The sequence below is a fragment of the Arachis hypogaea genome, chromosome 11 (genome assembly GCF_003086295.3).
Source record: "Arachis hypogaea cultivar Tifrunner chromosome 11, arahy.Tifrunner.gnm2.J5K5, whole genome shotgun sequence".
NCBI lineage: Eukaryota > Viridiplantae > Streptophyta > Magnoliopsida > Fabales > Fabaceae > Arachis > Arachis hypogaea.
Window position 1 is genome coordinate 60,144,027 of NC_092046.1, and position 10,487 is coordinate 60,154,513.

Here is a 10,487-nt window from a genome sequence, read left to right on the forward strand (position 1 = left end):
TCATTATATTCTTCTATTCTTCTACTCACATAAAGGAATCTCTATACTGTGACATAGAGGATTCCTATTCTTTTCTGTTCTCTTCTTTTTTATATGAGCAGGAACAAGGATAAGAACATTCTTGTTGAAGCTAATCCTGAACCTAAAAGGACTCTAAGGAGGAAACTAAGAGAAGCTAAAGCACAAAACTCTGGAGAGGACCTGACAGAAATTTTTGTAAAAGAAGTAGTTATGGAAGCCAAAAATAACAACAATGGTGGAGATGCAAGGAAGATGCTTGGTGACTTTACTGCACCAACTTCTGACTTCTATGGAAGAAGCATCTCAATTCCTGCAATTAGAGCAAACAACTTTGAGCTTAAGCCTCAATTAGTTTCTCTAATGCAGCAGAATTGCAAGTTTTATGGACTTCCATTGGAAGATCCTCATTAGTTCTTAGCTGAATTCTTGCAAATCTGTGACATCATTAAGATCAATGGGGTTAATCCTGAGGTCTACAGACTTATGCTTTTCCCCTTTGTTGTAAGAGATAGAGCTAGGACATGGTTGGACTCACACCATAAAGAAAGCCTGAACTCTTGGGAAAAGCTGGTCAATGCCTTCTTGGCCAAATTCTTTCCACCTCAAAAGTTGACCAAGCTTAGAGTGGAAGTCCAAACTTTCAGACAGAAGGAAGGTGAATCCCTCTATGAATCTTGGGAAAGATACAAGCAATTGATCAGAAGGTGTCCTTCTTACATGCTTTCAGAATGGAGCATCTTATGTATATTCTATGATGGTCTGTCTGAATTGTCCAAGATGTCATTGGATCACTCTGCTGGTTGATCTCTTCATCTGAAGAAGACGCCTGCAGAAGCCCAGGAACTCATTGAAATGGTTGCAAATAACCAATTCATGTACACTTCTGAAAAAAATCCTATGAATAATGGGATGACTCAGAAGAAAGGAGTTCTTGAGATTGATACTCTAAATACCATATTAGCTCAGAACAAAATATTGACTCAGCAAGTCAATATAATTTCTCAGAGTCTGACTGGAATACAAGCTGCATCCAGCAGTACTAAAGAAGCTTCCTCTGAAGAAGAACCTTATGACCCTGAGAACCCTGCAATGGAAGAGGTGAATTACATGGGAGAATCCTATGGAAACACCTATAATCCTTCATGGAGGAATCATCCTAATTTCTCAAGGAAGGATCAACAAAAGCCTCAAGAAGGCTTCAATAATAATAATGGTGGAAGAAATAGGTTTGGCAATAGCAAGCCTTTCCCATCATCTTCTGAGAAACAGACAGAGAATTCTAAGCAGAGCCTCTCTGACTTAGCAACCATAATCTCTGATCTAAGTAAGACCACTCACAGTTTCATAACTGAAACAAGGTCCTCAATTAGAAATTTGGAGGCACAAGTGGGTCAACTGAGTAAAAGAGTTACTGAAATCTCTCCTAGTACTCTCCCAAGCAATACAGAAGAGAATCCAAAGAGAGAATGCAAGGCCATAAACACGTCCAACATGGCCGAACTTGTAGAGGAGGGAAAGGCAGTGATTTCCACTAAGGAAGACCTCAATGGACGTCCACTGGCCACTAAGGAGTTCCCTATTAATGAACCAAAGAAATCTGAGGCTCATACAGAGATCATAGAGATTTCACTGAACTTACTGTTGCCATTCATGAGCTTTGATGAGTATTCTTCCTCTGAAGATGATAAAGATATTATTGAAGAGCAAGTTGCTCAGTATTTAGGAGCAATCATGAAGCTGAATGCCAAGTTATTTGGTAATGAGACTTGGGAGGATGAACCTCCATTGCTCATCAATAAACTGAATACCTTGGTTCAACATAAATTACCTCTGAAGAAACCGGACCCCGAAAAGTTCTTAATACCTTACATCATAGGCACCATGACCTTTAAGAAGGCTCTGTGTGACCTTGGTTCAAGTATAAACCTCATGCCACTCTCTGTAATGGAGAAATTGAGGATCTTTGAGGTACAAGCTACAAGAATCTCACTAGAAATGGCAGACAATTCAAGGAAACAGGCTTATGGACTTGTAGAGGATGTCTTAGTGAAGGTTGAAGGCTATTACATCCCTGCTGATTTCATAATTCTAGACACTGGGAAGGAAGAGGATGAATCCATCATCCTTGAAAGACCCTTCCTAGCCACATCAAGAGCTGTGATTGATGTGGACAGAGGAGAGTTAGTCCTTCAATTGAATGAGGACTACCTTGTGTTTAAGGCTCAAGGATCTTCTTCTGTAACCATGGAGCGGAAGCATGAGAAGCTTCTCTCAATACAGAGTCAAACAGAACCTCCACACTTAACTTCTAAGTTTGGTGTTGGGAGGCCATCATCAAGCTCTGAGTCTCTGTGAAGCTCTTTAAGAGCTCACTGTCAAGCTATTGACATTAAAGAATCGCTTGTTGGGAGGCAACTCAATGTTATTTAATTATATTTATTTATTTTCCATTGTTATTTTATGTTTTCTTTAGGTTGATGATCATGTGAAGTCATAAAAACAACTGCAAAATTAAAGCAAAATAAAAAATAGCATCAAAAACAGCACATCCTGGAAGACAGGCTTACTGGTGTTTAAACGCCAGTAAAGATAGCAGAATGGGCGTTTAACGCCCAACCTGGCAGCATTCTGGGCGTTAAACGCCAGAATGGGCAGCACTCTGGGCGTTTAACGCTAGAAAAGGTTGTCTGGCGTCTGGCTGGCGTTAAACGCCAGAAATGGGCAGCAGACTGGCGTTTAATGCCAGGAAAGGTAGCAGAGCTGGCGTTTAATGCCAGAATTGGCACACAGAGGGCGTTTGAACGCCAAATTGGTGCAGGGAGCAGAATTCCTTGACACCTCAGGATCTGTGGACCCCACAGGATCCCCACCTACCCCACCTCTTCTTCTTTCCTCTTCACACCTTTCCATAACACTCTTCCCCAAATACCCTTCACCTATCAAATCTTACCCTCTTCTCCATAATCTCTTCACCACTCACATCCATCCATCATAAAACCCCACCTACCTCACCATTCAAATTCAAACTATTTCCCTCCCAAACCCATCCCTTCATGACCGAATTCCCTCTCTCTCCTACCCTATAAATACCCCTCCTCACTACCTTCATTTTCACACATCATACACACTACTACCCCCTTGGCCGAAACCATCACCCCCTCCATCTCCTCTATTTCTTCTTCTTCTACTCCTTTCTTTCTTCTTTTGCTCGAGGACGAGCAAACCTTTTAAGTTTGGTGTGGAAAAAGCCTTGCTTTTTGTTTTTTCATAACCATTAATGGCACCTAAGGCCGGAAAAACCTCTAGAAAAAGAAAAGGGAAGGCAATTGCTTCCACCTTCGAGTTATGGGAGATGGAGAGATTCATCTCAAAGATCCATCAAGACCACTTCTATAAAATTGTGGCCAAGAAAAAGGTGATCTCTGAGGTCCCCTTCAAGCTCAAAAAGAGTGAATATCCGGAGATCCGACATGAGATTCAAAGAAGAGGTTGGAAAACTCTCACCAACCCCATTCAACAAGTCAGAATCTTAATGGTTCAAGAGTTCTATGCCAATGCATGGATCACTAGGAACCATGACCAAAGTATGAACCCGAACCCAAAGAATTGGCTCACAATGGTTCGGGGAAATTACTTGGATTTTAGTCCAAAAAATGTAAGGTTGGCATTTAACTTGGCAATGATGAGAGGAGATCCTCATCCTTTCACTAGATGGGTCAACTTTGATTAAAGGTTGGACCAAGTCCTTAGGGACATTTGTGTGGAAGTAACTCAATGGAAGAGAGATTCAACAGGCAAGCCGGTTCAACTAAGAAGGCTTGACCTCAAGCCCGTGGCTAAGGGATGGTTGGAGTTCATCCAACGCTCTATCATTTCTACTAGTAACCGGTCTGAAGTTACAATAGATCGAGCTATCATGATCCATAGTATCATGATTAGAGAGGAAGTAGAAGTTCATGAGATCATATCTCTCGAACTCTACAAGGTGGCGGATAAGCCCTCTACTTTGGCAATGTTAGCCTTCCCTCATCTCATCTGTACCCTATGCAATTCAGCTGGAATTGTCATAGAGAAAAACATCCTCATTGAAGGAGACAAGCCCATCACTAAGAAGAAGATGGAGCAAACAAGAGAGCCCACTCATGGACCTCAACAAGAGCATGAGGAAATTCCTCATCAAGAAATCTCTGAGATACCTCAAAGGATGCACTTTCCTCCACAAAACTATTGGGAGAAAATCAACACCTCCTTAGGAGAATTGAGTTCCAACATGGGACAACTAAGGATGGAGCACCAAGAGCACTCTATTATCCTCAATGAAATCAGAGAGGACCAAAGAGCCATGAGGGAGGAGCAACAAAGGCAAGGAAGAGACATAGAGGAGCTCAAGCACTCCATAAGATCTTCAAGAGGAAGAACTAGCCGCCATCACTAAGGTGGACCCGTACTTTAATTTTCTTGTTCTTTTTTTTTCTGTTTTTCGAAAATTATGCTTTATGTTTTGTCTATGTTTGTGTCTTTATTACATGATCATTAGTGTTTAAGTGTCTATGTCTTAAAGCTATGAATGTCCTATGAATCCATCACCTTTCTTAAATAAAAAATGTTTTTAATTGCAAAAGAACAAGAAGTACATGATTTCAAATTCTATCTTGAAATTAGTTTAATTATTTTGATGTGGTGGCAATACCTTTTGTTTTCTGAATGAATGCTTGAACAGTGCATATTTTTTAATTTGTTGTTTATGAATGTTAATTTAAACCAAAAGGCAAGGATAAAAAGGATCCAAGGCTTTGAGCATTAATAGATAGGAGGGCCCAAAGGAATAAAATCCTAGCCTAAGCGGCTAAACCAAGCTGTCCCTAACCATGTGCTTGTGGCGTGAAGGTGTCAAGTGAAAAGCTTGAGACTGAACGGTTAAAGTCGTGGTCCAAAGAAAAAAGAGTGTGCTTAAGAGCTTTGGAAACCTCTAACTGGGGACTCTAGCAAAGCTGAGTCACAATCTGAAAAGGTTCACCCAGTTATGTGTCTGTGGCATTTATGTATCCGGTGGTAATACTGGAAAACAAAATGCTTAGGGTCACAGCTAAGACTCATAAAGTAGCTATGTTCAAGAATCAACATACTGAACTAGGAGAATCAATAACACTATTTGAATTCTGAGTTCCTATGGATGCCAATCATTCTGAACTTCAAAGGATAAAGTGAGATGCCAAAACTGTTCAGAAGCAAAAAGGCTACTAGCCCCGCTCATCTAATTGGAACTAAGTTCATTGATAAGATTGGAATTTATTGTATTTTCTCTTCTTTTTATCCTATTTTATTTTTAGTTGCTTGGGGACAAGCAACAATTTAAGTTTGGTGTTGTGATGAGCGGATAATTTATACCCTTTTTGGCATTGTTTTTATATAGTTTTTAGTATGTTTTAGTTACTTTTTATAATATTTTTATTAGTTTTTATTCAAAAATTACATTTCTAGACTTTACTATGAGTTTGTGTATTTTTCTGTGATTTCAGGTATTTTCTGGCTGAAATTGAGGGACCTGAGCAAAAATCTGATTCAGAGGCTGAGAAAGGACTGCAGATGCTGTTGGATTCTAACCCTCCTACACTCGAAGTAGATTTTCTAGAGCTACAGAAGTCCAATTGGCGCGCTTTCAATTGCGTTGGAAAGTAGACATCCTGGGCTATCCAGCAATATATACTAGTTCATACTTTGCTCAAGATTTGATGGCCCAAACTGGCGTCCAAAGCCATTCTAAAACATCTTGGCATAAAACGCCCAAACTGGCACCAGAATTGGAGTTAAATGCCTAAACTGGCACCAAAGCTGGAATTTAACTCCAGGAACAGCCTATGCACATGTAAAACTCAATGCTCAGCCCAAGCACACACCAACTGGGCCTCGAAAGTGGATTTCTGCACTATCTGCACTTAGTTACTCATTTTCTGTAAACCTAAGTTACTAGTTTAATATAAATAGCACTTTTTACTATTAGACTAGAGAGATTTTTTGCCATATTTTACGTTTGGAGAGGCTGGCTATTCGGCCATGCCTAAACCTTTTTCACTTATGTATTTTCTACGGTGGAGTTTCTACACCCCATAGATTAAGGTGTGGAGCTCTGCTGTTCTTCATGAATTAATGCAATTACTACTGTTTTCTATTCAATTCACACCTACTTTTTCTCCAAGATATACTCTCGTACTTAATTCAGTTAAGTCAGAATGAAGGGGTGACCCGTGACAATCACCCAATCTTCGTTAGTCGCTTAGCCAAGATCCGCGGGCCTGACAACCACAAAGCGGTCTACATGATGTTAAACATAGTCATTGGAAGACAGCCGGAGTATATTCTCTTGGATATCTAATACACGGACCGAGTCTGTGAGATTAGTATCTTCGTGGTATAGGCTAGAATTATTGGCAGCCATTCCTGGGATTCGGAAAGTCTAAACCTTGTCTGTGGTATTCCGAGTAGGATCCGGGAAGGGATGACTGTGACGAGCTTTAAAGGCACGCGATTCGCACACCCAGAGGCACGCGAACGCATCCCAGACGCGTATGCGTCGCCTGAAATTAACGCGATCCATGCGTACGTGTGATGCACACGTACGCGTTGCACACGACACCCAACTAAAACACCTCAGCGCCTGATTTCAAATCATCCACCCCTCAAATCCTAATTCTTTTCAATCACTAATTATTTCTTAGTTTCTTCTTTTTCATCTCTTTAACTTCTCATCCTTCTTCACTTTCATTTTATTTTACTCAATTTATTTGCATACTTTCATTCATTGCATTTTAATTTTGTGCATATTTTTACTTTTTTTTCTAAATTTATTATTTTTTCATTGGTGTTAAATTTTCTTTTTCAACTGTTGTATCTTTTCTGGTATTATTTTGGTGCTTAGTGACTTGTTTTACACTGTTGGATGATATTATTTATTTGTTACTGCCAATATTTTATGTTACCTGTATTCCTTTTGCATTGACATGATTTATAGTTTCTTGCATTACCCATCCTCTCTTCCCATTGTTGCAAATTTTTGCACTCTTGATTTGCCATGTGCTTCTACTATTTTCTCACTTGCATGTTGTAGCTACCATGTAATTGAGACTCTCATCACTTGGCATTAACCCAACCATATTTTAAATTGTTTCCTATCTTTGTTTTTGGGTTACTTTTCTTCTTTTTCCTCTTCTTTCAGGATGGCCACTGAGGAAGGGAAACAGAAAACGTTTACATGGGGCGACAGACAAGTCCATCTGCACAATCTTTGGAGAAAAGCATCAGTTGTAGCAGCCCATCCACTTGCACTTCTTTGTATGCACTGAGGACAGTGAAATCTTTAAGTGTGGGGAGGTCGATACCGATCTCCATGGGTTAGTTATTTTCTTCTCAACACTAAAATTTTACTTTATTTGTTAGTTCATTGTTGCATTTATATGTTTGATTGCATATTTTACCACTGCTTGGTTAAAGTGATGAGTTTCTTTTCAATACTTTATAGTATTTTACTAATTTAATTTAAAATTTTGTGTTAAATTTATTTGAAGATTGTAAATTGGAATATAAATTATAGCAAAGAACACACAACCTGTGAGATTTGAGCTTAATTACATGGTTACACTATTTAATCATAATATTTTTCCTTGTGTGTTTTCTTTTCTATGATTGCAATCTATGCTTTGCTACATTCTATATGTCCATTGTTTAGTGTATTTACATGCTTGCATATGATTGAGGCCATTAATTGTTATTAGCTCACTTATCCCAAATTGCCTACCCTTTCAATCACCTTTGTTTGCCACCTTGAGCCTTTTAATCCCTGTTTGTTCTATATGTTACCACATCACTAGCCTTAAGCAAAAAAATAAATAATTACCCCAAGTGAATCTTTAGTTAGCTTAAGTTAGAGATTGTGTATCAATTAAGTGTGGGAAACTGTGGGAACATGGGTTAATAAGGAAATGTGTTATGTTTTTACTTTGATAAAATATTGAAAATTTGGGTACCTACTCATGTGAGACCAAAAAAAAAATTAAAAAACTCATGTGCATTGATATGTTATGTTTACTTTTATATTTCCAAAAAAAAGAAAAAAAGAGAAAAAGAAAAAGAAAAAGAAAAAGAGAAAAAAAATATATAATATAAATAAATAAATAATGGGACAAAATTACCCAAGTACTAAGTTAATAAAAGATCAATGCACATGTGGTGAAATTAAAGAAAAGTTGATACATGAGTATGTGAAATATACAAAAGTGAGAATTATGGATAGCTAGGCATGATTTTAGAGTTACATAGAGTATGTGTGTATGTTAGGTGAAAGCTTAGGTTAATTAAAGATTCATATTTCAGCTCACTTAGCCATATATATACTCTCACCTTTACCTTAGCCCCATTACAACCTTGAAAAGACCTCATGATGTTTGCATTAGTACATTAAATACTTGTTGATTGGTTAGGTAAAGAAAAAAGTTTAGAAAGCATGATTAGAGAAGAGTAGAGTGATTAACCCCATACACTTGAGTGATTAGAGTGCATATACACCATGAGTGAGGGTTCAATGCTCGATTCTATGTTTCCTGCTTTCATGAGCTGTCTTCTTACAAGTTTACTTGTCTTTATTGTGTGATTTAAATTAGTGGAGTCTGATTTATTTTTGTCTTGAAGAAATTGTTTACTTTTAACCAAGTAGGTAGAAGTATTTATTTTCATTTAGTTGCATTCATATAGATAGGTTGTATTTCATACGTTTTACCATTCCCATTCATTCTTTATAGCTTCTCTTGAGCTTAGCATAAGGACATGCTAATGTTTAAGTGTAGGGAGGTTGATAAACCACTATTTTATGGTTTATCTTGTGCTAATTTGAGTGGTTTTTATCAAGTCATTGCCCACTTATTCATATAAATTGCATGGTTTTACATTTTCCTTCCTAATTTTGTTCTATAATTAGAAACTTGCTTCCCAAGCCTTTAAATTACCAAAAATTAATTCTCCTTTATACCATTCGATGCCTTGATATGTGTGTTAAGTGTTTTCAAGGTTTATAGGGCAAGAATGGCTTAAAGGATGGAAAGGAAGCATGCAAAAGTGGAAGGAATACAAGAAACTGAAGAAATTGCTAAGCTGTCCAGCCTGACCTCTTCCCATTCAATCGATCATAACTTGAGCTACAGAGATCCAAATGAGGCGGTTCAGTTGCGTTGGAAAGCTAACATCCGAGGCTTCGAAATGATATATAATTTGCCATAGTTACTCTGAAGAAAAGTGATGCGCACGCATAAATCCATGCGCACGCGTGGATCTGCGCAAAACCAGCGACCTGCACATATTTGAATTCGCCCCCAGCGATTTCTGGGATGTTTCTGACCCAGTTTTCGGCCCAAAAAACACATATTAGAGGCTATAAAGTGAGAAAATCTATTCATTCATCAAGACAACATTCATAATTCACAATTTTAGGTTTTAGATGTAGTTTCTAGAGAGAGAGGCTCTCTCCTCTCTCTTAGGTTTTAGGATTTAGGATTCTCTTAGTTTATGGTTCATTCCTTCTCAATTCCAGGATCAATGTTCCTTAATTTAGTTTCTTTTCTACTTTTAATTATCTTAGTATTCTACTTTATATATTCTCTCTTATTGATTACTTATGTTGCCAAATTGGTTTATGGATTCCTATGTTTAATTTGATTTTCTATTTAATACAATTCGAGGTATTTCAGATTTAAGATTGCTTCCTTTTATTTATGTTATTGATGTTTTCAATTTAAGGTATTTTTATTCAAGTAGATTTTCCCCTTTTGGCTCTGGTTTAGTAATTTGTGACACTTGAGTTGTCAAACTCAGCTGTTGATTGAAAATTGGAATTTGCTGATTAATTTGGATCCCTCTAAAGCTAGTCTTTCCATAGAAGTTGACTAGGACTTGAGGAATCAAGTTGATTAGTCCATTTGACTTTCCTTTATTTAGTAAGGGTTAACTAAGTGGGAGCAATAAACAATTCTCATCACACCTGATAAGGATAACTAGGATGGGATTTTCAGTTCTCATACCTTGCCAAGAGTTTTTCTAGTTATTAATTTACTTTCTTGCTATTTAATTTTCCTGTTCAACCTTTCAAAAACCCATAAATATACCCTTTTTTCCATAACCAATAATAAATCATACTTCCCTGCAATTCCTTGAGAAGACGACCCGAGGTTTAAATACTTCGGTTATAAATTTTATTGGGTTTTGTTACTTGTGACAACCAAACTTTTGTACGAAAGGATTCTTTGTCGGTTTTGAAACTATACTTACAATGAGATATTATTTGTGAATTTCTTTACTAGCAAGAATCTAATCGTCAAAATCAATTCTAAATTGAGGAAGAAATTAATGTATTAAAATCTTTTAATTTAGAGTTAATTTGATCTAATTTCATAAACTTATTATGTTAGAAACCAATCAGGAGT

The 10,487-nt window shown here is 37.5% G+C and overlaps 1 non-coding gene across 1 annotated transcript; it reads right to left on the reverse strand.

Annotated features, from left to right (window-relative positions):
• Positions 1-636: 636 nt before the first annotated feature.
• On the reverse strand, positions 637-744 carry LOC112725508 (small nucleolar RNA R71). The gene has a single exon (XR_003164612.1). It is a non-coding gene; the product is annotated as a small nucleolar RNA R71 (small nucleolar RNA).
• Positions 745-10,487: the final 9,743 nt, after the last annotated feature.